Raw genomic sequence first — 25,561 nt, forward strand, 5'->3', positions numbered from 1 at the left:
CAGCTGGGTTCAAGGGATGGATAATTGGGACTGCACCCTGTGCTGCTGAACCCCCATTCCTACATGAGGGAGGAGTGGATGCGGTGCCAGGCCACCTGCGCTAGCACAGCTGTGACAGCGCTTTCTCAGCATCTGGCTCAGAAATAGGTGTGCTCTGGGCTACAAGAACCTTTGGTGGATGCTGGTTACGGGAGGGAGGAGGGAAGAGTGCGTGTGTGCAGGTGCACTGACGCCGCTTGACTCTGGGAAGTTTTAACTGAGCATGGTTGTAAATGCCCGCAAAAACTGAAGTGTTATTTATATAGGGACCCGACCAGAGTTAATGCTTTTGGAAAACCTCCGTTATTCAAATCTCACAGCTATCTTTATTTTTATTAGAAAAGGGCATTCTTAGCACACGGTAATATGTGGCACTGTTCCTGTGCTCATCCTCTGCCTCCATCAGCTACCCCAGTTGGTTCATAGTATGTTACTACTTAGTTTGGTGCTGCTTTTCAGAAGCTGGAAGCAAAATGAGTGGTTTTGAAGAAATATTAATGCACACACTCACACTTTAATGCGGGAAACCCGTCTTCATTTCTCAGCAAGGTAGCAGCTTACAGCAGTAACTGATTTGGTCTTCATCCAGCACCTCTTTAGAAAACACACACCAGATGCCAAGGGAAATAATAGCCCCTGGAAGCGATGTTTTGGAGTGCTGTCTAAGCAGAGGAAACACCGGTGAGGTTCCAAAATCTGGGCTTCTGCTCTCGTGTGTCTTTCCCTTCTTCTTAATACCTGGCCAGCACTTTTGAAGACAGATATACCCGATACCCAGCCACCAGCTGCCTTGTCAAATGTTAAGATATTTCAATGTGGAAAAATACTTGCAAATATTTAACATCATAACTTTTATATCGATAAAATGATGCTTTAATAATTATCACTTCTGAGAACTTTTTTTGGAGCTTTATCTTGCTGACAGTAAAATACAGGGCCTGGTAGTTCAGGCTGGAGGTCAGATCGTAATGCATCAAATGTGCTAATAATAAGGGTATTAATAATAATATCCTGTGATAATAAGATAGTAAGTCTTTGTTATCCTAGTGTAGCTACTGCTTTGTGATTGGGGCCATAGTAACTTACCGTGTAATTATGCCTTTCTCAGTCCAGTCCCTTTCTATCAAAGGCAGACAAGTGTGGTTTATTTTAAACTATCAGACTTCGTTTTAAACTAACTAGGTGATTTGGCCCCATTATTCCTCCCGCTAGAATTGCTGATTTCCTGAACAAGGACTGCAGACACACACAGGTGTACATGGGGGAACAGACAACTTGCAAGCATATTACCTGCCTGGAAGCACTGTTATGCTAAATGGACTCAAGCACTTCCTCAGGCAAATGGATTCTGCGCTGGCACTTTGTAACTTTGCTTCACAAGTCACAGATTTCGGTTAAAATCTTGTAGCCCCTTGTGTTTTTAATTTTTTAAGGCATCCATTTTTCCTACTGCAAAGCATTGTTTAAATATGTGCAGATACCACTGTTGCCATTTGACCAGCTGTTTCAGCTGTTTTTCATTTCTCTTAAGTAAAAATGCGTGATTTTAGATACTGCAGTGGAGGAATGCTAATAATTTAACAGCAATCTGTTTGGAGTTTTGCATGCAACAGCATTAGAAAAGGTGGGTCAGCTAAAAGTTTTCTTTATTTAAACTTCTGTCCTACTCCATTTTTTACCACTACTGAATGGGCAAACGAAAAGTGGCGGATTATGCCAAATAATTATGCACCAATTGATGTACAAGAAGATTAGATGATTTAGATGATACATTGCACCATCAAACAAGCTCCTTCAAATAATCTTTAAGTACAGTCATTTGTAGAAACCAGCTCCAAGATGTACAGTGGCAGGCCAGATGGTTTGTATATTGGTGTCCTGCCAAGCTGACGTCCTTTGGGAGTCTGAGCTCGCTGAGTGACTCGTACAGAATAATTAATATTGCCCCTTATTCTGTAAATGATTTGGGGGTTTTTGAAATTGAGGGTGATGAGTAGCAATGTGCTTACAGAACACATCTGAAGAGTTGACTTGTATTGGACCACCTACGATTTGCTCCTTGTCATCCACGGACCTCCCCAAGTCAAATGGCGTTATCTGTGCTTGACTGGATGATCAGGACACTCGGAAGGAAGCTGGACGACAGCATGCTTCCTACCGACAGGCGCTCAGCCTGTTTCCCATTCAGACTCTTCCACTTACAAAGAACTTGTTTGAAACAGCACAGAAAGCTATTTGCTCAGATCAACAGTTCACATCAAATGGGTGCTTATTAACATACTCAGGTAATATTTGCCCAGTTCTTTTTTTCTAGACTTGAACTCCCCAGTACTAAAGTCAAAATATCTCTTATTTTAGCAGCAAAGTCATCTCTCTAGTTTTAACAGAAGTATTACTTAGAAATAGAATACAAATGCAATACATTCACAAATGGTGCATAGTGCTTTTTAAAGGCCGTGTGAAAGACAAATTTAAAAAGGAAACTTACAATGTACCTGAGGCTGCAAATGCACTGTAGGGTAGTTTGTACCCACTTTGGGGGATGACTGAAAATCAAAAACCACTGCAAGGAATAGACATTCTCCCATGACAGGTGTAAAAAAAAAAAAAAAAAATAGAAAAAGAAAATATGAATCCATCACTTTCTTCTGACACTGAACAAGAATTTTTATGTAATCAAGGAAAAGTAATAATTCTCCTGCACTTGTGCTTTATCTGTTTTGCTCGTCTCTGGTAGAAGAGGTCATAAACAGGGAATGTAATGCCAGTTTTTATGTTCAGATGAAAAAAAACAGAACACCTGCAATGACAGATCATGTGTATTTTAGGAGAGTTCTCTTTAGTCAATGAAATTAATAGAACCATAGAATAATTTAGGTTGGAAAAGACATTTAAGCTCATCAAGTCCAACCGTTAACCTAACACTGCCAAGTCCACCACAAATCCATGTCCCTCAGCACCACATCTACATGTCGTTTAAATACCTCCAGGGATGGTGACTCAACTTCTTCCCTGGGCAGCCTGTTCCAGTGCTTGTATTAGACTACTCCTTCTATTCCACTTATTTTTCAGAAAAAGAGCATTCATTATATTTTAAAAAATAAGTTGCCCTGCATTTTGTCCACACTCACCTGTGCATGCAGTCTCACTTAACTACCAAGAATTCATTATGCAAGTTCAAAAGATTAAGTCAGTTGCCAGTTAATGTTTTAGGAACATCTAAACCAGACATGGTTTGGTCACAATCAGTGGAAGGGACGTGGTCTGCATCTCTCTTTGAGAACTGGTCTGCTGGAGAAGGCCTGGAAGGCAATGGAAACTAGGGAAGATGACAAAACTCAGTGTCTTTAAAGTAAATTATGCCACTATCCACTCTAGGTTGTCCTGGAGATTAAACATTTGTAGAAAATGGAGAGGCTCAGATGCTCAGCCTGTGGTAATTCAGTCCCATGCTTAGGACTGATGATATATGTATGTATTTGTGTGAGTTGCCCATGATTAAATTTTCTGTAGTCCTCATTAGTTCCTGTTTATATTTTCTGGGTAGCAATTCTGATTTGTAAAAGCACTATCTAATATCTTCTTAGCAACAGCCTTTTCATTTAGCCATTAAGCTGACAGATATTAAAGCTCCTAATTAAAACCAGATAATGTATGAAAGATTTCTACAGTGTAGACCTCTCTCTTAAGGCTCGATTAAACCAAGAAACTCCCACATCTGTTCATACAACTATATTCTCAGCAGGTCAGGCAGCTGGTAGTGTTAACTTAAGTCCATCTTTCTTGCAGTAGCTTTATCTTGGGAATAAAGAGAACAGGAAGGACTAGGATGGAAAATGGAATGTTTCAGAAACCATGGCCTACATTTAGCTAGGAATATTGTCTTTCCTCAGTCTGTGGCTCTGATCCTATCAGTTGGGATAATGGTGAATCATAGAATAACGTGTTCTTTTACATATAAATATGTACAAAATATTTATGTGCATATATATACACCAATATATGTATAATTGCATGAGGTTTGGCATAGAATAAAGGTAGTATGAAGTAATAGGGAGAAGTAACTTTCTGCAGATCTTTCTCTTTTTTTTATTTTTTTTCCACTTTCCTTTGGGATTTGCTAATAGAAGCAGGGACTTGAAAAGAGATTGATTTTTTTCATTATTGTTATTTTAAAGACCGAATTTAAACCTTAAGTTAAGAGGAAAGTTGCAGTGGAAGTTCTGGTTGTACCTTGACTCCACTGCAGGTTAAAATCCACGTATGTATCAATCTGTCTTCCCTTTCCCAAACACCCTAGTTTCCGTAGGAAGGAAGCTCACTTGCATGCTCCACCTGTCAGCCCAAGTGTAGATGACAGTGGGACCAGGCCAATGGGGGACACTTGCTCGGTAGCAGTTTAGCTCCCTGTTGTCTCTTTTGGTGCTGAAAGAGGGGAAGAAAAAAGACCAATGGTTGTATAAAGTATTCTCAGCACATTTTTGCCTTGTTTTTATATGCTTAAACTATTGAAAATTTACTGGGTAAGAATTAGGCACCACTAGGGAAAATGCCAAGCTCCCACAATGGAAGTGGGACTGACTAGCGCCCTTGCTAAAGATCTCTTGAACCGTAGCCACTGTCGTATTTCATGCAATATAACCTATCTGCCTAAGGAAAGCTCAGAGTAGTGTGGCAAGTTCTTGAGAGAAAAAGTTATGCATCTCTTAAAAAGAAGGGAAGGAAAAAAAAAAAGAAAAAGGAAAAAAAGGAGCTAGAGGATCTTATTACAGATGATGGGTCAGGTTCACCAGGGTGCCACAGCAGCTCCGTTCCAGTCTGGTAATCCAGAGCAGCTGTAAGCCTGGCTTCTCAGGCACTGAAACCGGGTTTATGCTCAAGCCATTAGTGAATCAGGTCACACATCTAAGGATGGAGAGTGAGTTCTGTTTTGGTGGGTTACTGAGCACATCTTATCAACAATAACTCAGAAATTAAGATATTATCTGTTCTGTCTAGTCACTGCAGTTTTGGTCATGATCTGAGAACATGGAGCAGAGTAAAGGGCAGTTTCAGTAAAGGTTTCCTTGAAGTTCACCTGGGTTGGACTAATTGTATTTGGACAAGAACAAGAAGCTTTGAAGTGCTGTGGCCTCTCAGCATATGGCTGTCTGGCAAAGCCTTCTTTAAGTGGTAAGATCCTGATGCACATTGTCGATTTTTGTAACACGGCTCCAAGGCTGAAAGTCGCGACTGATTCTCTCTCACCCCTAGTGAAAGCCGCAGATAGGGAGAACGTGGCCATCTTCTGTTGCCCTCCCTTGCCCCCACCATCTGCTGGGTGCTGCCTCTCTGCTTTCCCATCTGTGGGCTGGGGACTCTGTTTCTCAGCAGCCACATCTTTGTTTCCAGCTGGCTGCAGACAGTTCCTTCTGGTGAGTGGGCTTTAAAACTGAGGGATGAGGCTGCCTAGATGGAGGGTACAGATAATTTGTGACTGTTTGCGCAGGGAGTTTTGCTTGGGGGGGCGCGTGGCTGTTCTTGTCTCTCAGAGGAGCTGATTTGTAGGAGAAACTGTAGTCCACCATGTAGCTGCTCTGTGGATAGCCAGGGATTGGGGTCTGCCCATCTCTGCCAGCCTTACAGTTTCACACACCTTTTCTGTGCTGGATACGATCACCAGATGATTTGGCTTCTGAAGGAACAGTTTGTTAGAGATCTTTTGTGGACGGTGGATCTTTGCAAATGGTGGTTTATGGATGAGCAGACAGGTTTGTCTGATGTAGATGAGCTAGCCAGAAACAAATAACAAATGTACTTTATATGGCCCCTATATGATCTGGATACCTCATCATTTTGCAAGGCAGAAATATACTGTCTGTATCCTACAGCTAGTGAGCAGAAGTGTAGAGAAGCCACGGTCCAACTAAAGAGCTTTATTTAAGAGCACCCTGAGTGTTATCAATGCTAAATTAAGACATGGTCTCATGGAGGACATTCCTAAGTTTGAGCTGGGAGGTAGAGGTCTTGGTCATGTATTTTTTTTGTGGTGGCTGCAGAGTTTTTCATCCCCTAATTTAGCTCTCGTAGCTCATCATGGCCCCATTGCCACCTATACACGAGTAGAAATTGCTGCCTCCTCAAACCCATCAGTGTGGCTGCTCATGTGATAAATCCCTGAAACCATTTCTGTCAAAATGAACCTGACCACAGAAGGACTTCTGCAAGAAGTTCTGGGGAAACAGTGGTGCGTGGCAGCTGGCTGGCCCTTAGTGAGTGTTGGAGAGGGTACTGGAGGCAATACCCTCTTCAGGTTTTTGAAACCTAAGAAACGAAGCAGCAACTGGTGTGGACAAGTATCCCAGTGTGTTATGTGGTCTGAACTGGGTTCAGAACTGAAAGTACCTTGTGTGATGATGCTTAGGAGCGCCAGAAAAAATCACCGCTTCCTGTATCTGACATCTGCATCTTTCCCAGAACAGCACATTCCTGTAGTCCCCCTTTTAGGTGTCTCTGTGAGACTGGGATTTGCACTGACTCTTGCATGTAGACAGACAATTGACTCAACATTTCCTGGTTCTTCTGTGGTGACACAACATCTTTACTACGCTACAGAAGTAAGCTCTTTATTGCTTACAGCTCAGCCAACACTGCAGACCTTCACAGCAGTGACTGTCAGATGTCTGTTTCCCAGGCAGGGAGCTTGTTCTCATGCGTATAGGAACTAAGCTTAATTCATGCTCTAGGGGGTGGGATTCCTTGGAACATGTATAAATCTGAGTTAGTCTTCTGGCGTCCCTGACAGTCATGAGAAATCAGCACTTGACCTACAGGACAGGATTCGTCTCATCATAACGTAGATCTAAAATAGGTAATAGATGATTTGCACTCTAGAGGTGCCTTTTCAATTCACTGACTGCAAGGATGAGTGGAGGCAGACTGCCTCAGGTACCAAGGCTACACTGCAGAAGAAAGGGAAGGTGATTCCCACCCAAAGTACTAAAGTAGTAAATGTGACTGAGGTCATATGGGACTTGGTTGTGGTGATCTGGTAGTGCCTAGCAGGACAAAGACTTGAAATCTTCCTCCTGTCTCCTATGTGACTGCTCTGAACACTGGACTAGCCTTCTCATAAGAGATAACGGATGCTAACACTTAACACTTGGGAGCTTCTCTTTTGTGTTGTTCGAGCTCGTTTTCGAACGTTCTGCCTGAGGTCTTTTCCTCTGTACTTATACCTTGGATTAACTATATAGTTTTGTCTTAATTTATAGTCACCAACTCTGCTGGATTCACTGAAAGATGTTTAGGTACCAGTTTATAAATATATTAAATAGGAAATAAAATGTGTATGTAGATCTGAAGCCTTGTTGACCAGACATATTCTCCTGAGGCCCTGGGAGATCAGAGGCAGCATTCATCAAGTGAGGCATTGAGCATATGTTGGATCTAGTGCATATTCAGGAGCTTTTGCATAAAATTAAGCTGAATTCACTGTCCTTTATCTGTGCACTGCTATTGTGCATGTTTCCCCTTGAATAGGGTAAAATAGGACAATGCAGAAGAGAGGGCAACAACTTTATAAAATAGCATATTCAAACGTGTGGTTTCAGCCTGAGCTGTGGAGAGTTTTCTTCAGTGGATTAGTACCTGCAGTCACCGCTGTTCTCCTGGGAAATCACATAAGCACATGTGTTTCCTTTAGAGGGCTTCTGACCTCTTTTGTGTTCTTCTTCTTAATTTCTGTGTCCTAAGTAAGGTGATATTAAAACAAATCCTTGTTGGTATGCTTCCTTGGGAGCTTTGCAGAGCATAAAGGAGGGAAAGTAGTTTCTGCTGTTTCTAAATTAAAAGCAATTCCTCAAATTCCTGCAAGTCTCCAGAAGATGACATGTCTGCTAAGAATGAGTGCTGCTCTTTGCACTGGCAAAGTGAATGCTGGGGAGAAAATAATGTGATTGTCAAGACACATCCTTCAGTTTAATAAACCATTTTGAGAAGAAGGCTCTGCCTCAGTTTAATAGTAGTTCTTGGGAAAAAAAATCTAAACTCTAGCATGAAAATAAATACTTCTTGCCTATTTTGAAGTAAACATACTGCTGTTTTCTGCAGCACTTTGTACGTTGTATGTTAAGCCTTTTATAAACAAATGGCGTATGAATAAGAAAATTGCCTTGGCAGTATTACTAGGAGTAATAACTTCTGCTGTGGATAAATCTGACCCTTTTTAAATGTAAACACGTTCATATTTTATTACCTAGCCTAGCTTTACCCTCAGAAGAGGTTGTCTTGTCTGTAAGACTTATTCAAAATGTCATGATATATGACCTACTATGCAATAATGTTTTTGAGCTCTCAGTTGAACAGAGGTCGTAGCAATATATTGTTTTGTGCATCTCCACTGGATTCTCTGGAAGCTTAACATCAGGGGCTCCTTCCTGCTCCAGAATGATTGTTTGGGGACTGATTACCAAGTGTTGTGCGAAATGTCTGAATCTGCTTGCCAATCTCCTCCTTGATTTTTGGTGGAAGGAACTGCATTTCCACCTGGGTGCTTTATGTTGGGACCCCTATACATAAGGGTCTCCTCTCCCTTCTGTCCCGTGGCAGAGTTTATGCTGCTCCCACAGTCAGAGCAGCTGGTGTGTTTTCCCTTTGCAGAGAAGCCATTACATCCCCAGCCATCACAAAGCTGACACCCATCCATCAACACTCAAAGAGAATAAAAGATCAGTCACACAGACCTCAGGCTGCACTGCTGCCTTGTGCACGTGAAGCCTTGGTATTTTCGGATTGCTGCAGCTGAACTCTGTGTTATCTGTTAATGACCACCCATTAAAAAATCAACTTCTAATTTATTGCCTAATTTATAGGCCAACCTGATAGACACAAGTTGAACTCATGTTCAATGATTAACGTGAAATAAAAGGTAACGTTACGTGGCCCAGTTAAATTAGATGCTCTTGATCTAATCCTGTCATTCAGCCACAGCTGTTAACAGTTTTATGCCCTTATAAAAGACCATACCTCTGCTGATATAGCCGGAGCTTATATAACTCAATAGGATAAGAGATAAACATCCATAAACATAATCAGAAAATTATAGGAGGATATACTTAAACAAATACGATTTTTACCATATAAAATGTTACAGAGATTTTTCAAAGTCATAAGAAGACATTAGGTATCCAGATTTCCTCGCCTTTCCATTTTAGTTGGTAACTAACTCCTCTTACATCTTTGAAAATGTCGCCTAAATTATTGAATTTGATTATACATGCCATATATAATCATATAGGCTCAAAGATGATGATTTTTTGTGATTTTTAAATTCTATTTTTATTAAGTACAAATTTCCAATTGAAATATTTACCCATGGGATGAGTAGCAATGAAAGTAGCTGAAGAACCTCAAGGTGGTTTCACTGGGGCTTGGTAATATTCACCTTTGTAAAACCTGGCAAGCAATAGGGCTGTTGAAAAGGCTTTTTGTCACCCTGGGCATCAGGAAGCGGCTGCAAAGTTGACTGCAGGGCTACAAGGACAGTGTAATCCTCAGTCACGTGTTGGGCTTAATGGGAATTAACAGATTCCAGAAATCTTAAATGAATGTTCCCATTAGGAAGGACACGTTTCTTCTCCCCCATTTTGTGTGACAAGATCAATATCTCATCAGAGAAACCTTCAATACAGGATATTTTGAATGAGCATACGATAAATGATATTCTCTTGACTGTATTTGGGCTATAGGAAAAAGAGTTTTCCTGGTATAATGAGTGATAAGTAGAACAAAGGTCATTTGGGAATAAAATGTAGCTGTTTGATCCATTTGATAATTTCCATCTGGATGGCATTTGCTTCTCTCAGTAAAGGGAACGGGAGCTGCCTATTTCTAGGCAATCTGTTCAGTTTCTTTCATGGGAAAGAACAGTTTATCTATTCCTTCCATATGGGCATACATTATTACATCTAACAAACATGTTGTTCATCTTTCATTTTATTCAGACCCTCTAAGCAGTCTTAATTCCTGGGTGGGTTGGGATGCGGATTGAATATCCTCTTCTTTTTTTTCCCCCTCTCGCCAGAAATCAATAAGGGAAGGGAAAGATCCCCAATATTCTGTATAGACAGGTGCTGGTTAATTTACTAGAACAAAAGAAACTTGGCTTGAGGGGGCAGAAAGCAAGATGCTGATGGGCCCAATGATGCTGGAGGAATACAGATCTGCAAGGGTAGCTCCCTGCTATCACGGGATCCAAGTCATGCAATCTCTGTCATAACTAAGCAAGCTGTATCTCAGGATTCCCCCTCTAGAACAGTAAAATATTCTAAACATTAAAAGAGTCATTATAATCATAATGACGTCTTGGCTAACGGAAGAGAGACTATTTTCTTAGTACAGTACTGGTTAGTGCTGTGGTTTTGCCACTGCCCTGAGACTCCTGGATCTTATGCATTTTTAGAAGTTTTTGCTATCCGTGTGGTTTTCTGTCTGAGGCAGCCTGGGCCCTTTGGTTAGCTTTCAAGAAGACCTGTGTATCAGAAGAGACAGGTCGGAGCTGCTCCACTTGGCTACCTGAGGTGGGCAGCGAGGTCTGCGCCCTGCTGTCCTCCCTGAGCATGAGATTCATTCCAGCATTAATTCCTGTCACCCCAAATGTCATGAGGTACCCGAGTGCAATAAGCACGTGGGCACTGCTGCTTTGTCCTTGGAATACTTTTGTTTGAAAAGTGATTCTGTTGCCTGAATCATAATTTTTTGGGAAGTGCTAGTGTCTAAAACTTTTGAAAAAGTACTGAAATATATTCCTAGTATCCCTGTGTGTAAAAGTGGGAAGCAACAGTAGGATTCGCTGCTTTGCTGGTTGTAGTTTAAGAGGAGATACCTATGGAAACGGAAAACAAGCTTGTCATTTTTTTTCCCTTTAGCAAACCCATGTGATGATGTTCTGCAGAAATGGAGTATTGTGTGACTGAAAGGAGCCTAGAAAAGGAGGAAAAATTAAGAAAAGGATATACTTACTGCCTGATGTTTTAAGGCTACGCCTCCTTCATCCTCTTCTTACTAGCGGTCTCTAGATACTGCTTATTCTCACTTTCTTGGTTTGGTTTGACTTGCTGGGCTTTTTCAGCAGCGAGTGAGCTTTGCTTTACCACATCCAGCATCCCTGGTGGATGCTGCTGGTCTAGACGTGTCCAGGCAGCTTGACTGGAGGTTCATCCCCAGATCGGTTCAGAGTTAAAAGAGCCTTTTGTTGCTGCCACTGATAATCGTTTGCTTTGTCAGCAAGAGTTGCCGTCCCTACATCAGAGCCCTGAGAGCATGAATGGCTTCTAAATGTGCTAATTCAGCTGTGATTCTAGCAGCAATTGCTCCTTAGCATTTCGCACCTGGAATTGTTAGTAATTTTCATATTTATCAAACAGCTGTAAATTGAGACCTCTAGCTTGCAAATACCTGCGTGATCCAAAGAAGCCTGTGAAGGATGATTACACTCCAGTTTCAGTGGAGGCTCATACAGATTCAGGTAAAGTTTGGTTAGGGCCTGTTTCTTGGGGAATTTCAGTGCCTTGGCAATCACATATTTCATCAGTGAGCTATGAATTTTCAGTTTCAATGCCTAATTTTTATCCTTGCTGCTTGCTGGTTATGTTTGGACTGGGCACAAGTAACCTGAGAGGCAGCGAGCTCTGACTGCTCACAGTAGGTTTAAGGTGAGTCCAGGCCATAACACTTGTGTTTGGAACGTGCAGTCCAAGACAACCAAAATTCTTAACTTCTAGAAAAGACTTTCTTTTCTTGTTCTGATCTTTAGCAAGCTGCACCAGTGAACAGAGCCGTGTCACAGGCAGCTGGTAGGAACATGCTCGGCTCTTTCGCAGTCTGCATCTGATGTGCCTCCTGCGTGGGGAGTCCCACCAGACCTCACCTGCCACGCCCCTAAACACGAGGTTTTCCTGGTACAGTGAAGCCAGATCTTCTCTCTGCTGAGAAGCTTTGAGATTTCTTGTGGCTGGAAATAAAGGATTTAGCCTTAATTCCAGGCTGGCTTGGCTGTCTGTCTCCTGCAGGAGTGCTCCTAAACTCTCGCGGTGACAGGAGGTGGTGGGAAAGAGTGTTGGTCAGGTTTCTGGTGACATGGGGTCTCATTATTCATAAAGTCCACTAGCCACAGTGAAATTACTAAGGATTTAAGCCTAGCTGGCTGAGTTAACTAATGGTGTTTCTTTCATAGTCACCTTAAAGGAGGTAAGGAGGGAGAGGAAAAAGATGTAGGGGAAGAAATGTGGAAACAAGAATCCATCCAGAAGTAGAGGCTGGTGGAGGAAGAGATGAAATTGTGTTGAGGGGGAAGGATTAGAAGGAACACGTGGGTCAGGCAGGACAAAGATTTGAACTTGAATCCCTGCTTCTTGATTCTGATGATTATGTTTTATAAATCTGTATGTATTCTTAGTTCTTCAGCACATATTTAATTCTTCACTAAAGCATAGTTAAAGCCAGAAACATCATAATGTGTGGTGAGGATACAGACAGCTTCTTCCAGTGATGATGGGCTTTTTATGTTGCTAAATGATCCATATCAGAAACAAATAATGTAAGTATTGTAGTCACTTGCCTTCAAGTTTGTTTCCATGGAGCATTTTCAGTTTGTTGAAGGAGCAAAGCACTGTAAAACCAGGTATATTCTGGATTGCCTTATGTGTATATTGCTCATAGAGTGATTATGAGGGGAGAAAAAACATTTTTTATTAGATTTCTTATGAGTGCATTTTAAGAAGGAAATGTCATATGACACATTAGGCTATTCTTTAAAATAGGAGGAAAAGGAGGATGTGCGGAGTCTCCTTCTGTTCCCCAGAGTTTTAAGAACTCATGGCTGAGCCAGTTAATGTGCACATTTTTCATGTGAATTTCGGTCTTGCCATGCTGGAGGCCTTTGTCCCTCCACAGCACGCAGCCAGGATTAGAAATCTTCAGGCGGGTTGACTCAGATGTGGTAAATAAAATGAGACGGCAAAGCGTGTTGTGTACGGAGGGCTGGGGAAGCACGTGCGCCCGGCTGTGCAGAGCCCAGCTGCTGGAGGACTTTTTGGGGAGGGGAGAGGGAATGGGTCAAAAAGAAGAAACAGATGTTGTCTAGGCAGGAATTCCCGTTCATTTTGTTTACTCACCTGGCTTTTGATGAAACCCCGTGACAACATATGTTTTCAGCTGACAGTCTTTTTATAAGCTCAGCTGTGACAAATATAATACCTCACTTTCCACGCAGAGAGCTGATGCCTGTTACTGCTGTGTCGCTTCAGTTGCAGTTGTGAATTTTCTTTTTCTCTTTCTCTGAAAGTAGCTTTATATGAGACAGAAGTAATGTCTGGTTTGCTCACACAAATTGAACAGCCAGCTGAGTTTTCCTTCCTTTGCCAGAGCCCTTAGGGCTCTCCTTGTGCTCTTTAAGATTTTATCCAGACAGGTCACGGCTTTTTCAATCCTGGTGGCATGTGACAGTTGGTTCTGGCTAATATCTACGCCCTTAATAAGTTATTAAAGTAGGCAGCATCATTAAGAATTTATTTCATGCCTTGAAGCCTTTCTCAGGCCTTTTTGTTATGAGACAGCAGCGGCTACTGCTGGCAAACAGGGCTTTGCTGCTGCAGAGTCACGGCAGCGCAGGGGCTGCACAAGCCGTGCCCCTGTGGTACCCCCAGGTGTGCCGACACTGTGTTGTGGGCATCCTCTGAGCAACTACGATACAGCATTCAAATTCTTGATGTGGTTGTGTTAGGCATAGTTTCCTAAAAATTGGCTTTATTCTTACTTGCAAAGTTACGTCCTCATGTCTTCCGCAGGCACATACTAGAACACGGCTAGAGAAGGCAAATAGCCAAATTGGTATGTTGTTTCTCATTCTTAGAGAATGACAACTTCGTTGTGGATAGAAGGATAGAAATATGCTTGTGGACAGAAAAGGAAGATCCATTTAAAAAAATAAGCCAGCAGCTGAAAACAGATACCTTGGGGAAGAGAAGAGAGCAGACTGATACTCTCCAGGGCTTTCATCATTTGCTGCTCAAGGACTTCCTGAAGCAGAGCTGGTTTCTATCCATTCAGTGATCCTTGATGGATTTTTCTTCTATTAGGTTGTCAAGCCTGTCTCAAACCTGCATAAACCTTTTGTATTTGCAGTATACCATGGAAAGGAGGTCCACTGCTTAATTACATGTTAAGAACCACTTTGTTATGAACCTGTTGCTGATGTTTTCATTAGTGCACTCTGGCTTTTGTCATTCCTGGTTTCTCTCTCCACTTCAATGTACTTTTAGCCAAGAATCAGTCTTCACTGTAGAGCGTAAGGTTTGTGTAAGAATCTACCTAGCAAAGAGCACCTTCATTTACTGTTAGCTCTTGGACTCAAATTTCCAAAGCCATTTCGGTCCATATATAGAACAAACATTTTTGAAAAGTCCTAGCACCTTTCTTCTCCAAAATTGTAGGCTTTAGTGTAAATGGCCACTTGCTATTTTTTCTTTCTTTTTGAGTAAGAGAAGGTACTCACTGGGCCAATTCCAGAGCACAGCCAAAACATTGTCAGGTATGACTAATACTGCAAGCTGTGTTCCTTATCAGAGCTTGTAAGATAAATCAGGCAATGATAGGTAGCAGGAAGGTGGACTAAGTTAGGAAATAAAGAGGGTACCATTCCTTTTCTATTCCAGATAAGTGTTTCCATTGGAAATATTTGACATTTATTATGTCTTTGTCTCCTCTGTACAACTCCAGAGTATTTTGCACCCTGGAAACCCTCAGCTTCACAAATTATTGACTCAGGTTAACACAGACTGAGGCAAAGTGAACAGGAAAAACAGGAGGAGAGTCTCTTATGGTCAGCTCTTTAAAGCTGCGTATGCACAATTAACAATTTCATGATTCCTTTTCATTTTTCAGTTGCTACCTGTTCTGAAAGAACTTTTAAAGCCAAAGTCTTTATGTCTTTAAGACACATTTCTACCCCAAAATGCCCAAATACTCATTCTGCTGTTGAATATTAAGAAAGACAATCAGCCTTTTCTGGCTGAAGTATTGTTTTTCTCAGATTCCTACCCTGATAATTTAGTAGCTATTTTTTTCAGATATTGTCTTTTTTTTTCCATGCTATATTATTACACCTGCTTCTTTTTATTCACTCTTTTGTCTGTTTAACAAAGTCCCCTTTTGTTACAGTAATTTTACTACCACTGTGAACCAACATTTTGATGAAAATTGTATTAGACTACCTAGCTAATGCAAAAGATGGGTTACTTCTAGTGTTTTTCTAATCTCCAAAATATAGAGTTAATAGGGAAGTTCATGGAACTGATAAGGAAGTGTTGATACTAGAAAGCTATGTCCCTGTTGAACCAAAGCATTTAAAGCATCTGCTCAAATTGCATTGTACCTTGAATGCTATATTGGCCAGGGGGTTAACAATTGACTAAATAGTAAGAACTCAAATGAAATGTTGTACTGAACTGGGGACACTGTTAAATTGACTTTGCTCACTAAAGAAGAGAAAAGCTCCAGTGCCTGCATTTACACCGTGTCAATGATTTGAAAAGCTAATGAAAATAGTATTCTTGCTGTATGCTTTTTGTTTTCTCTCCAGGGATGACTTTGCCAGTTGGTTTGGGCTGCGTTATTAAACAGTGGGGAGAGGCAGCCTGATGGTTGGTTCAGAGTGTCCTGTAGATGACGAATTAGGATTTTGGAATATGACTTTCATTGCAGAATACAAGGTAGGTTCAATACTAATGAACATTTACTGTTCTATCTCAAAAGACATTAAGTAATTTTTGTATAATTTTGATGTTGCTTTTTTGTATAGTTTCATTTAGATAGAGAAACTCCTGTATGCTAATTTTTAGGAGTGTTAATTTTCAGATACAGCACATCGATCTTGAAACACTCGATAAAATCAATGTAACCATTTCTGATGACAAACGCGGATCTGACATTTTTTGCGCAACGATCACTGACATATAATCTATTCTGTTGCCTTACAAAAAAAAAAAAAAAGCCAGCAAACTAAGTAGAAATATATGTCATCAGGATAGTTCTAAAATCTGGTATTTAAAGTTGGTCTTAATATAGTTACTCTTTTTTTAGTTGAAATACCAAGTTTAATTATATTTCCCATTTGCACTAGAGGTTAGATTTCCTGTTCTACATTGGTTCTGTTCCAGGACTTGGACTTAGACAAGACTTGGGTCGTACACTGTTGCTGAGCCATCCAATTTGTATCAACTATTTACCTGCCTCTCATGAACTGTGTAATGCTTGTTTTGATCACATTCAAGATGCCCACACTCCTAAAACAAGATCACCATGCCTTTAAAATCCAGCAGCTTTGTCTGTTACTGAGGTACAGAGAGATTAAGTCCAAGGTCATGCATGGTCCGTAGCAAACCAGGGTATCAAAGTCTGATCTAAATCCAAGGGCAGCACGCTAAGCACTTCTTATGTCAGGAAGGAGGAGTTGACAAATTAAGTTTTACCCAATAGAAATAAATGTATTAAAAGCTGACATGTAATTTTGATGGGAAATTGATTTATTTGTATTAAATAGATTTAATTCTTGTGAAAGGTGCCAAACTGATTACCTGGGAGATACCAGAATCCTATATTCATCAACGGTTACAATAATTTACATTTATATAGCTATTGAAAACTTGTGTAGGCTTGAAATAGATACTTTTCCACAAAAATGAGAGTTCATAGTCTGTACTTTGATGCTTTGACTGCCTTACTATTAATGTTTGCGTTACTATTAATGGAGGACGCATGCTATCGGGTTCATTACGAGAGTCTGAATACTTCTTTCCTTCCTGCTGCTCCATCTGCCCCTTTCACAAATCAGAGTTTCCTCGCTTTCACAGTAAATTCAATGTTTCTTCTGGTCAGTCCTGTTATGCCCCTTACCCATTTCACTCCCTCCAGGGACTCTGCAGTACCACTAACCATTTCTCATAGCTCCTGACAGCTGGCTGGGCAGGAGATACTACTTGCTGCAGCTCACCTGGGTGGAGGTATGGGCTCATTTTAACCAGCACATATGTGCTGACTGAGTCAGGATCACCTGCCCCTTTTTTTCTTATGAAAACTGAAATCCCTTTCCAATTAACTATTGAAAATGTGTTCTATTATTGGGAGATAAATTTAGTACATTATCTTCTTTATACTACTTTGATACAGATGCAATATTAAAGGTACACAGGGTATTCTGCCACTACTATCTGTAATTTGAAATTAGGTACTCTTTGCAATTCTTCCACATCTTCCTATGCATAATTAATTTTAAATATATGTCTTTGCTGCCCTTTCCAGTTCTCTAAACATAATCCCAATGAGGGTAATGTCACTACTCCTAGTCGTCTTGTCATTTGGATTTATGCATGTGTTATCTGAAATGACTTATGCACTTTCAAAGGGAAGTTGTTTCCATCTTCTTATCAAGGGCTTGATCCTGCCTTATTAAAGACAATAGTAGGCCCATTTTCTTTATTAAGAACAGTTTCCATACGACAATAACTTCCATAATGTGTGGTTTAAGAAAGATCCCTGCATATACACTCACATTTACAAACAGCTCTTTAGGCTGTTTAAATTGTTTGTGTTTCATCATACTAAGACAGTAGTTGAAGAATTATTGTTGCTCATGGTTACCGTATGTTTGTGTCTGGGTTTTTTGGTCAGCTTTTATATTGTGGTACTCAGGAGAATTTTTTGCAAGCAGAAATTGCAGTTTCATGGCTGAAGCCCTTGCTCAGCATTACAGTAAGAGCTGATTTTTCGAGCAGCCCCCTCGAAATCCATTGCTTCCTGAGGATTAAGTTGCCATGCAAAGCTGAAATTGAATCCAAATGGCCCAGACTGAACTGAATGGACTGAAGAGGTAGACACCGACTTAAGAGAGAATTTGGATATATCTGCACAGTCCCTGGCAGAGGGGAGCTGGCAGGAACGTGTGCCACTTCATTTATGCAAGAAACGCTGGGTGAAGTCAGAGGCATTCCTACAGCTTTCTGTAACACTGGGCACAGGCAGACCAAGCTGGTAGCTTCCTAGGAAAGCCCAGAAATGTACCTTTTGCTTGAAAATAGCACGAGATTTGCCTGAATGCCAAAGGTGTTTAATTATTTAAAGATGCTTAAGCAAGGCAGTTACCTAAATATGCATGTGGGGAGGAAGGAAAGAAGAGTAGTGACTATAGGATTTAGCCTAATATATTTAGTCTGGGCTTTAAATTTTTACATATACATTACTGTCTCTAGTTGCCTTTCTGCAGTCATTGGTGGTGTGAATCTGAAGATGGGTTTGGAACCAGACATTAGAAATCTTAAATAGGACAATTTCTAGTCAGCCATGAGAATGCCACAGCTGTGCTGGGGTCAGAGAGGCTTTTATGTTGCTTGTCTCCAAGTCTCACAGAACATCTACTTGCCATTTGAGTCCATGTAATCAAATCATGATAAAGTAGAAGCTATGAAACATAGATCACCCTTTAATATCCACTTAGGACTTCATGACCACTAAAGGCAAATATCTATCCTATATTAAACTATTTAAACACGTGCTTTTCACATCAGCTTTTTACATCTTTTTGTTTTCTGCCATGGTTATACCCAGATGAGGAGTTGCGTAAGTCAGCTATGAGTTCAACAAGTACCAAGGTAACCCAAGTGTTTGTTGAAAGATATTATTTATTCTATCGATATTTAATGTGGAGCAACCACTGAACTGCATAATTTGATAGAGGTGGGTGTGCTGCTCCCTGAATACCTCTAACACTCTCATGCTTTCTTCACTTTTTAGAAGCGATGTAAGAGAATAAACACTAAATGCTGTGCTCTGGAAAAAAGCGTGTAACAAGCCAATAGTACTTGGTACCGCACATATATTGTCCTGGCAGTTTTTCTGAAACTCTCCTGGGGGCTCAGTGGTGTCTCTTACACAATTGATTGCTCAGTGGCTTTACCGGCACATGGAGGTTGGTTCCTAGCACGCGGTATGTGATGTGCCTTCTCAGACACACATTAGCTTCTCCTGGGATTTGTGGTCCTTCCCGCAGTGAGCTCCCAGCAGACATTCAAGTTAGTCATTGTAAGCAGCAGGGTGAGACCAAGTGAGTTTGCTCTTGGTAGTGTTACTGCTGGTTAGCCTTCTCCATGCTTCTTGTTGGCTCTGAATGCTGAGGCAGCTTCTGGGTCTGCTATGGCAGCTCTTTAACGGCATCATTTGCAGTTATTACCTTAAGTACACTGAGATTAGGTTTATTTCTCTGAGCTGCTTAAAGAAGTTCACCCTGAATATCATTCAAAACAAATTTGAGAATACAGAAATGGCATAAACCATATGGCCATATGATAAATTAGTTTATCTTGCCCCTTTGGCCTCTCCACCTGATCTCTGTTCCAGGGGCCTCTTCCAGTACTCCATGCCACTGAGCTAGGAACTGCCATCAAAAAATACAACAGGCAAGGTAATTTTTTTCCTGTTTCTTGTGAAATTCTCACAGACACAAATCGGTCCTTTGGGGGTCCTGTGAAGTGGGTAAGATTCTCTCAAGGGCTGTTAAATACAAGCATTTTTATGTCAAGGATAATTGTTAAAGTCCAGGATATTATTGTATTCTCTCCCACAGGAAAGGGAGAACTTTTTTTTACTATGATTTAGCACTTTCAGTTCCCTAAAAGATTGAGATGATATACTTGAAGCCATAATAATTTTTAGCATGAAAGAACTAATGTAATTTTTAAACAATTTTGTGATCTTTTGTGAGCTCTTTACAGCAGGAGTCCAGATGCCAAAACCTAGAGCAGGGAAGCCATAAAGTACTTTGCCAAAAATAAAATTTACACATTTCTAAGGAGTGACAAGTAGAGAATAAAGACTTTAAATGGCAAGGATTTAAGAAGACCTGCGTTACTCAAAAGTGATTTGACATTCTGATGTAACCCAAGCGTTCTGGAATAAAATAAAACTCGATGCTATTTCTCCTCTGTATCTCATTTCATGCACCCCATATTATGTAGCACACAAAGTACTATGAACTCTGCTGTTGCAATCAGGTAAAACTGCTTTCAAGTCAAAGGATTAGTACTCATTTGCTAGCTTGGTCTAGTATTGTATCAGAAAATGTTGCCTAGTGAGTAGTATTGCTAAAAAGGCTGTAGGAAACTAATTTATTTTGCAATTAATATTTTTTTTTCTCTTTCTAGACTGTCTTGGAAAACTCATGCTCCCTATGTACATTTCAAATCAGTGTTCAAATTGCTAGTGTTTCTGGCTTGGTTTCTGAGAAGACAAGTGTCCAGTGCAGTTGTAGGAGAGAAGTTCTGTGATTTGAAGTTCAGTCTTGCTCTGAAAAGCAGTGGCCTGTTGCCAGCTCTTGTAAGGTAGCAGTTGTACTCTTCATGTGAAAGTTAATGCCAATATTTATCCTCAGAGCATCTCTGTGCATCTCCATGCTATTGTCTTTGTTGCAAAAGCATTTTTAATTTAAATACATGCATGTTCTAATAAGGAGACACTTTAACGCCAAAGAACCTGTAAAAGGTCAGTAGTACATTAAGGTAATTCAGCAGAAATGCACAAAACAAAATGGTTTTGTGCTACTTTTTTTTTTTTTTTTTTCTTAAACTGAAGCATCTGTTTGTGATTCCTGACTAGATATCATGTTTCTGGGTGAACAGCGTTTCAGTGTCTTGTTAAAGGCAAGTTCCAAGTGACAGCAGATGGAGTTGAAGCTAGGATTAATTGTAAAGAAAGTGAGAGCTGAGGGTGTTTGGTTTCAGTTTTAAGAATCAAACCTCCTGCCCTGGTTAACACTGAGATATTTGGATTTGATACAGATTGATAAGGAGATTATTAGAGCAGGGAGATAAAGAGCAACTGCAGATCACCTGAGTAGAACCTGGTTTTATTCACTGTAACATGGAAAAACTGTTCTAAGGGCACAATAAAAGAGTACTCAGCTATGGCAAAGCTTGCTTTGAGAAGTTAGTAACATTAGTGTGTGAAGACCTCTGGGCTCAAAATACAGGGATTTCAAAGTTTGAAGGATCTTGTGAAGCTTGGTTAAGAAAGTTACAATTTCACTTACTGAAGAAAGTAAGAGGCAGACATTATGTCTTGCTGAAGAGTAGTGAAAAATACTGTCTAGGTAGAGAGTGCCTCTAACAAAGAGATTTTAGTTAGATGCGTCTGTGGTAATCCCAATGTCTTTAAAAGTCAGGTTCTTGCGGCACATGAAGGAAAAGAGTGAGAAGATCAGATTTCCTCACCAAAAATGCTTGGTCTGTAAGATGGGACATCTGACTTTGAGTTTTGCTGGGTGAATGTTACGTAGTGCTGGCCACCCAAAGAAGTCCCCCTGACTTGAGCAGTTCTGCATTATACACACCCTAGAACGCAAACAGAAATAACTGCCTGCTTTTACATGCCCCTGTGTGCACAGGCTAACACCGGTAAATAATGATAGTTGTTTAAATGTTTTTATTGGTTCATTTTTTAAAATGCTCTGTGGTGCCTTTGAAAAGCCACCAAGCCAGTCCTTCAGCAGGGAGCTGTGGTAGGTCCCTTTTGTTTAAAAGAATATGTATTATATTGTAACTTTGGATGTACGAATAGGTATTTAGGTCTAAAGGTGATTTTTATTTTTTTTAACCCAGATCAGAGTGACTAATGTTCAGACATGAGCATGCTTTGTAATGTTCCCTTCTTGCTGTTCTGCCTCCAGAGAGGAGATTCTCCAAGTCATTACTCCTGGACATGCCTCCCATGCTAAGTGTCCCTGCGTAGTACATGTCCAGGGGAGGGCACAGGCGGTGCTGTACGTTGCCACAGAAATTAAATCAGGCAGCCTGCTGGATTACAAACACAACTCAAATTTACTCATTTGGAAAGCAATCTTGTTTGCTTTTGGATTTTTTAATTTTTATTTTTACCCTTGAAATCAAAATGGGCAAATTATTAATTTCCCATAATTGCAGGCAACATAATCTTGGTGATAAATCTGACAAAATAAGAGGAGATAATAGCCAAATAAGAGAGGGATATCTTCCTTGTTTATGCTGTACACTAGTCAAGGCGTGATAGTTTTACCCGCCTAAATGAGAATGCAGTGATTCTTGGCTTTTTATTGCTATACAGTAGTTTCCGCACGTTTGTTAAGTTTAAGTTTATTTTTAATTAATGCTTGTAAAGCTTTAATCAAAACACTTCACACAAGATCTTCAAAGTCTATGATTATACTGGATAGCTTATCCAACAGATGCAGATTTAATATATTTTTTAAATTCTTTAATTTAGTTGAAGACTTTTTTTTTTTAACATAGGTGGCATTTGACCTATGCCAGATGAAATTGACATCTGTCTTGGCAAATACCATACCAGACTGTAATGAGGAAGTTAATAGAAAGCTGATGATGAGGAAAACTAGTTGTCTTGGGTAAAAGCAAAAATTCAGTGAGTGCTGATGAGCAATGCTTTTTAATTTAATAGTTTTTATAAAAAATTATTGACTTACGTTGTCAGGGGGACAAATTAATCTAGCACATTCACATTAAGTAGGGTTGTAGAGGGGTCTCCAGAGGTAAAGAACTAATGTCCTGCACACTGTGTCCCCAGCTGGACACTCAAAGGCATGCTTTTGTTCATCTTTGTCCCAATCTCTTTTGCTGTTGTTTAGCGGGTTCGTCTGGGGAAAGATGCAGAGTGAGCAATGAGAGAAAAATGCAAGAAGTGAAGTAACACTTCTCTTGGGTTGCATGGGACAGTCTGCCAGCTTTCTTGAGCTCTACGGTCAGCAAGAGATGAAAATCGTTATTTAAATTTTAGCTAAGAAATACATGCTTACATTAATTGTAACGACATAGGTTTTGCTTTTAACTATGGAATATTTTTCATAAGTGAGTTTAAACTGGAAAACGCTCTCCAGCTGCTGGTGGCTTTCAGTCCATCAGATCAGACCAAAGCTATTCAACCCCCCAAAACTCGAGTGGAATGGATATCAGGGCCTTTCTGCTTTCTGCTCCACCTGCTCTGATTGTACTTCATTATTTGCTAAATTAGGCAAAGCCAAAAATATTGATCGGAATTTAATATTATTTTAAGTGAGTTTTAGATGTTTTTGTAAATCACTAAGGGTACCCTCGAACACCTCAGTAGGTCAGGCTCTATGACAACAAACCTATTTTCAGTGCTCTGTACCAAAATATTAAAAAATTGTCTAAATAAAAATATATTTCCTTCTCCTAAATATGTTTCACAAAATAGGAAATGCCTTTAAAAGCACATATTTTCTAAATAAAACAAAATTAAAAAATATAACCAGGTACTTTTCAGACAGTTGCAAACATATGGTCTTTGTTCTCACAATCTTGAAAAAACTGTAGTAACTTGGGACAAAATGGTTATTTACTGTTAATGGTGTATTAAATACTTACTCGCATGCTTTTAGTTGCAATAAAATAGCTCCTGTTAAATTCAATAGTAATATATAGTTCACTTCAGTTTGGCAGGATCAAAGCTTGAATGAATAAACAATTTCCTTCTTGCTTATGGTGCTATTCATAAAATATTCAAATTTTGTCCTTTACACATAAGTAGAGCCTCCTGAGAGACGGCTTTGTTTCAACATCAGGAGCATGCTATACTATCTCTGGCTGCGAAACCACTTTAATCTGGAGGTGACAAATAGAAGAGATTAATGGCTTCAATTTGAACACATGCAGCCAAGTACCACATTGATTCTTTAACAAAGGCAGCATGGACATGATTGCCTGGGATTTAAGAAAGAAAATATTGACTTGGTTCATGATATTAATACATTCTTATTTAGCTTAAAATATTTTTAATATCACCATACTGATGGGAATACTCTATGTACACTGCAACGCCATATCAGCAAAACCGCTTGAGTGTATATTTAAGCATACAGAGAAATTTCATGAGCTTCAATAGCAAAAGACGCATAACTAAAGGTACAGATAAACTAAAGGGTTAAGCAGGTGTTTAAATACTGGAGTAGTTCTTACATCCTTGTTTTTACAAGGAGAAAATTAAGACACAGAGAGGCCAAGTGACTTCCCCAACATTTCCCAATAAGAAAGAAGCTGAACGCAACTTTATTGCGCTTCAGACTCTAGGTTAGATTCAAGAGTGACCTACAAAGTCACTCTTAAAATGCAGATGGTGTCAGCATTGCTAATTGTCGATGCAAATCCTGGTGGGATGGAAAACAACCCCAGTCTTTGCGCCACTAAGGGCTTTTAATAGACGTGGTTTTAGACAAATATTTTAGATAAGATATTTTAGGCTAGTTTTATCAACAAAAATGACTGAAATTTTTAACACAAAAATAATTTATGAAAGTTTTAGGCAACATTTTGATACATCTGTGGATATTTTCCCCTGTCTTTGCGTTGTTTTTAGAGACTATTTAACCCTTTTTTGCAAAAGATGAGAGAGAGGGGCTAGGATTCAAAGGAAGGTTGCAGAAATGATGTTGATATATTTTAATTGCTAGCCAGCATGCTGTCCTCTCTAATGAAGCCTTTTCTTAAGTCAATTAAAATAAAAGGCTTAGAACACAGGAGGGTGCAAAGAGGTGATGAGAACTGATGTGCGGTCATATTAGCTGGAGAGATGCAATGTTCATTTTCAAAGGCACAAGGGAAGGCGGAAAAAACCCTATTCTCATCTTTCTGTTACACTAGGAGCATAGGAAGATTTTTGCTTGGTGGTAGATATGAGTGTTGCAAAAAGTGCAGTCTAAGACTTTCTGAAGATTAACTCGTGACATGTGTGACCACCATCAAGAAAAGGTAGAGCACCATTCAAACCTCTGTCATGGTGTGACATACCCAGCACTTTTTAAAAAACAGGCCATTTAAATATAGCTGGGAGCCTAAGGAAGGCAAGTTTTAAAAATCTTAGCCAAAAGCCTTAAAATATCAAAGGGAAATAAGTCTAAATGTTACAAGTGTGAAGTTAGACATATGGTGTGATGGTTTTTGGGTTGATGTCAATTATGCAAGTTGATTGGAATTAAGTAGAACTCCATCAATACTGGGAAAGCAGGTGGATGGACCCAATTTAACCAGTTTCTCCCCTCCGTGGTCTTAACTGAATATCTTTGAAATTAGTGTTTTTGCTGGAAAATGGCTGTGGACTAACAAAAGCAAATTGCAACAGATTGGAACAGAAATAATGAGAAAAAAAGGCCAAATGCAGAAGATACAAAAGCTCTTTGTTAGTTAAATCATCCATAGTAAGAAATCAAAGCTAAAAAACCAACCAACTGTCCAACCAATAAAAAACCCCCAAAATCCAGCTGTCCATCTGATGACAGAGCTGTTCAGTCCAGGAATCCCTTAAGCCACTGTCTGCTTCATGAGACTCCAAGGGCAAAAAAGCTTCTGCATTTTGTGTCAAGACTGAAGTGATAGAAGATTCTTACAGTGGATTTACTTCATCCCCGTCAGTTCCTCCACTGATATTGGTGGGG

The 25,561-nt window shown here is 40.0% G+C and overlaps 1 protein-coding gene across 7 annotated transcripts in view; it reads left to right on the top strand.

Moving 5' to 3' along the window:
• The window catches only part of C5H4orf50 (chromosome 5 C4orf50 homolog), an 83,873-nt gene that overhangs the window by 34,541 nt on the left and 23,771 nt on the right, over positions 1–25,561 (top strand). For all 7 annotated transcript variants that reach the window (XM_074587549.1, XM_074587550.1, XM_074587551.1 and 4 more), the window contains one exon: positions 15,659–15,788. The gene's annotated coding sequence lies outside the window, so the exon portion shown is untranslated. The remainder of the gene's footprint in view (positions 1–15,658; positions 15,789–25,561) is intronic.

The sequence above is a fragment of the Larus michahellis genome, chromosome 5, assembly GCF_964199755.1.
Source record: "Larus michahellis chromosome 5, bLarMic1.1, whole genome shotgun sequence".
Classification (NCBI taxonomy): Eukaryota; Metazoa; Chordata; class Aves; order Charadriiformes; family Laridae; genus Larus; species Larus michahellis.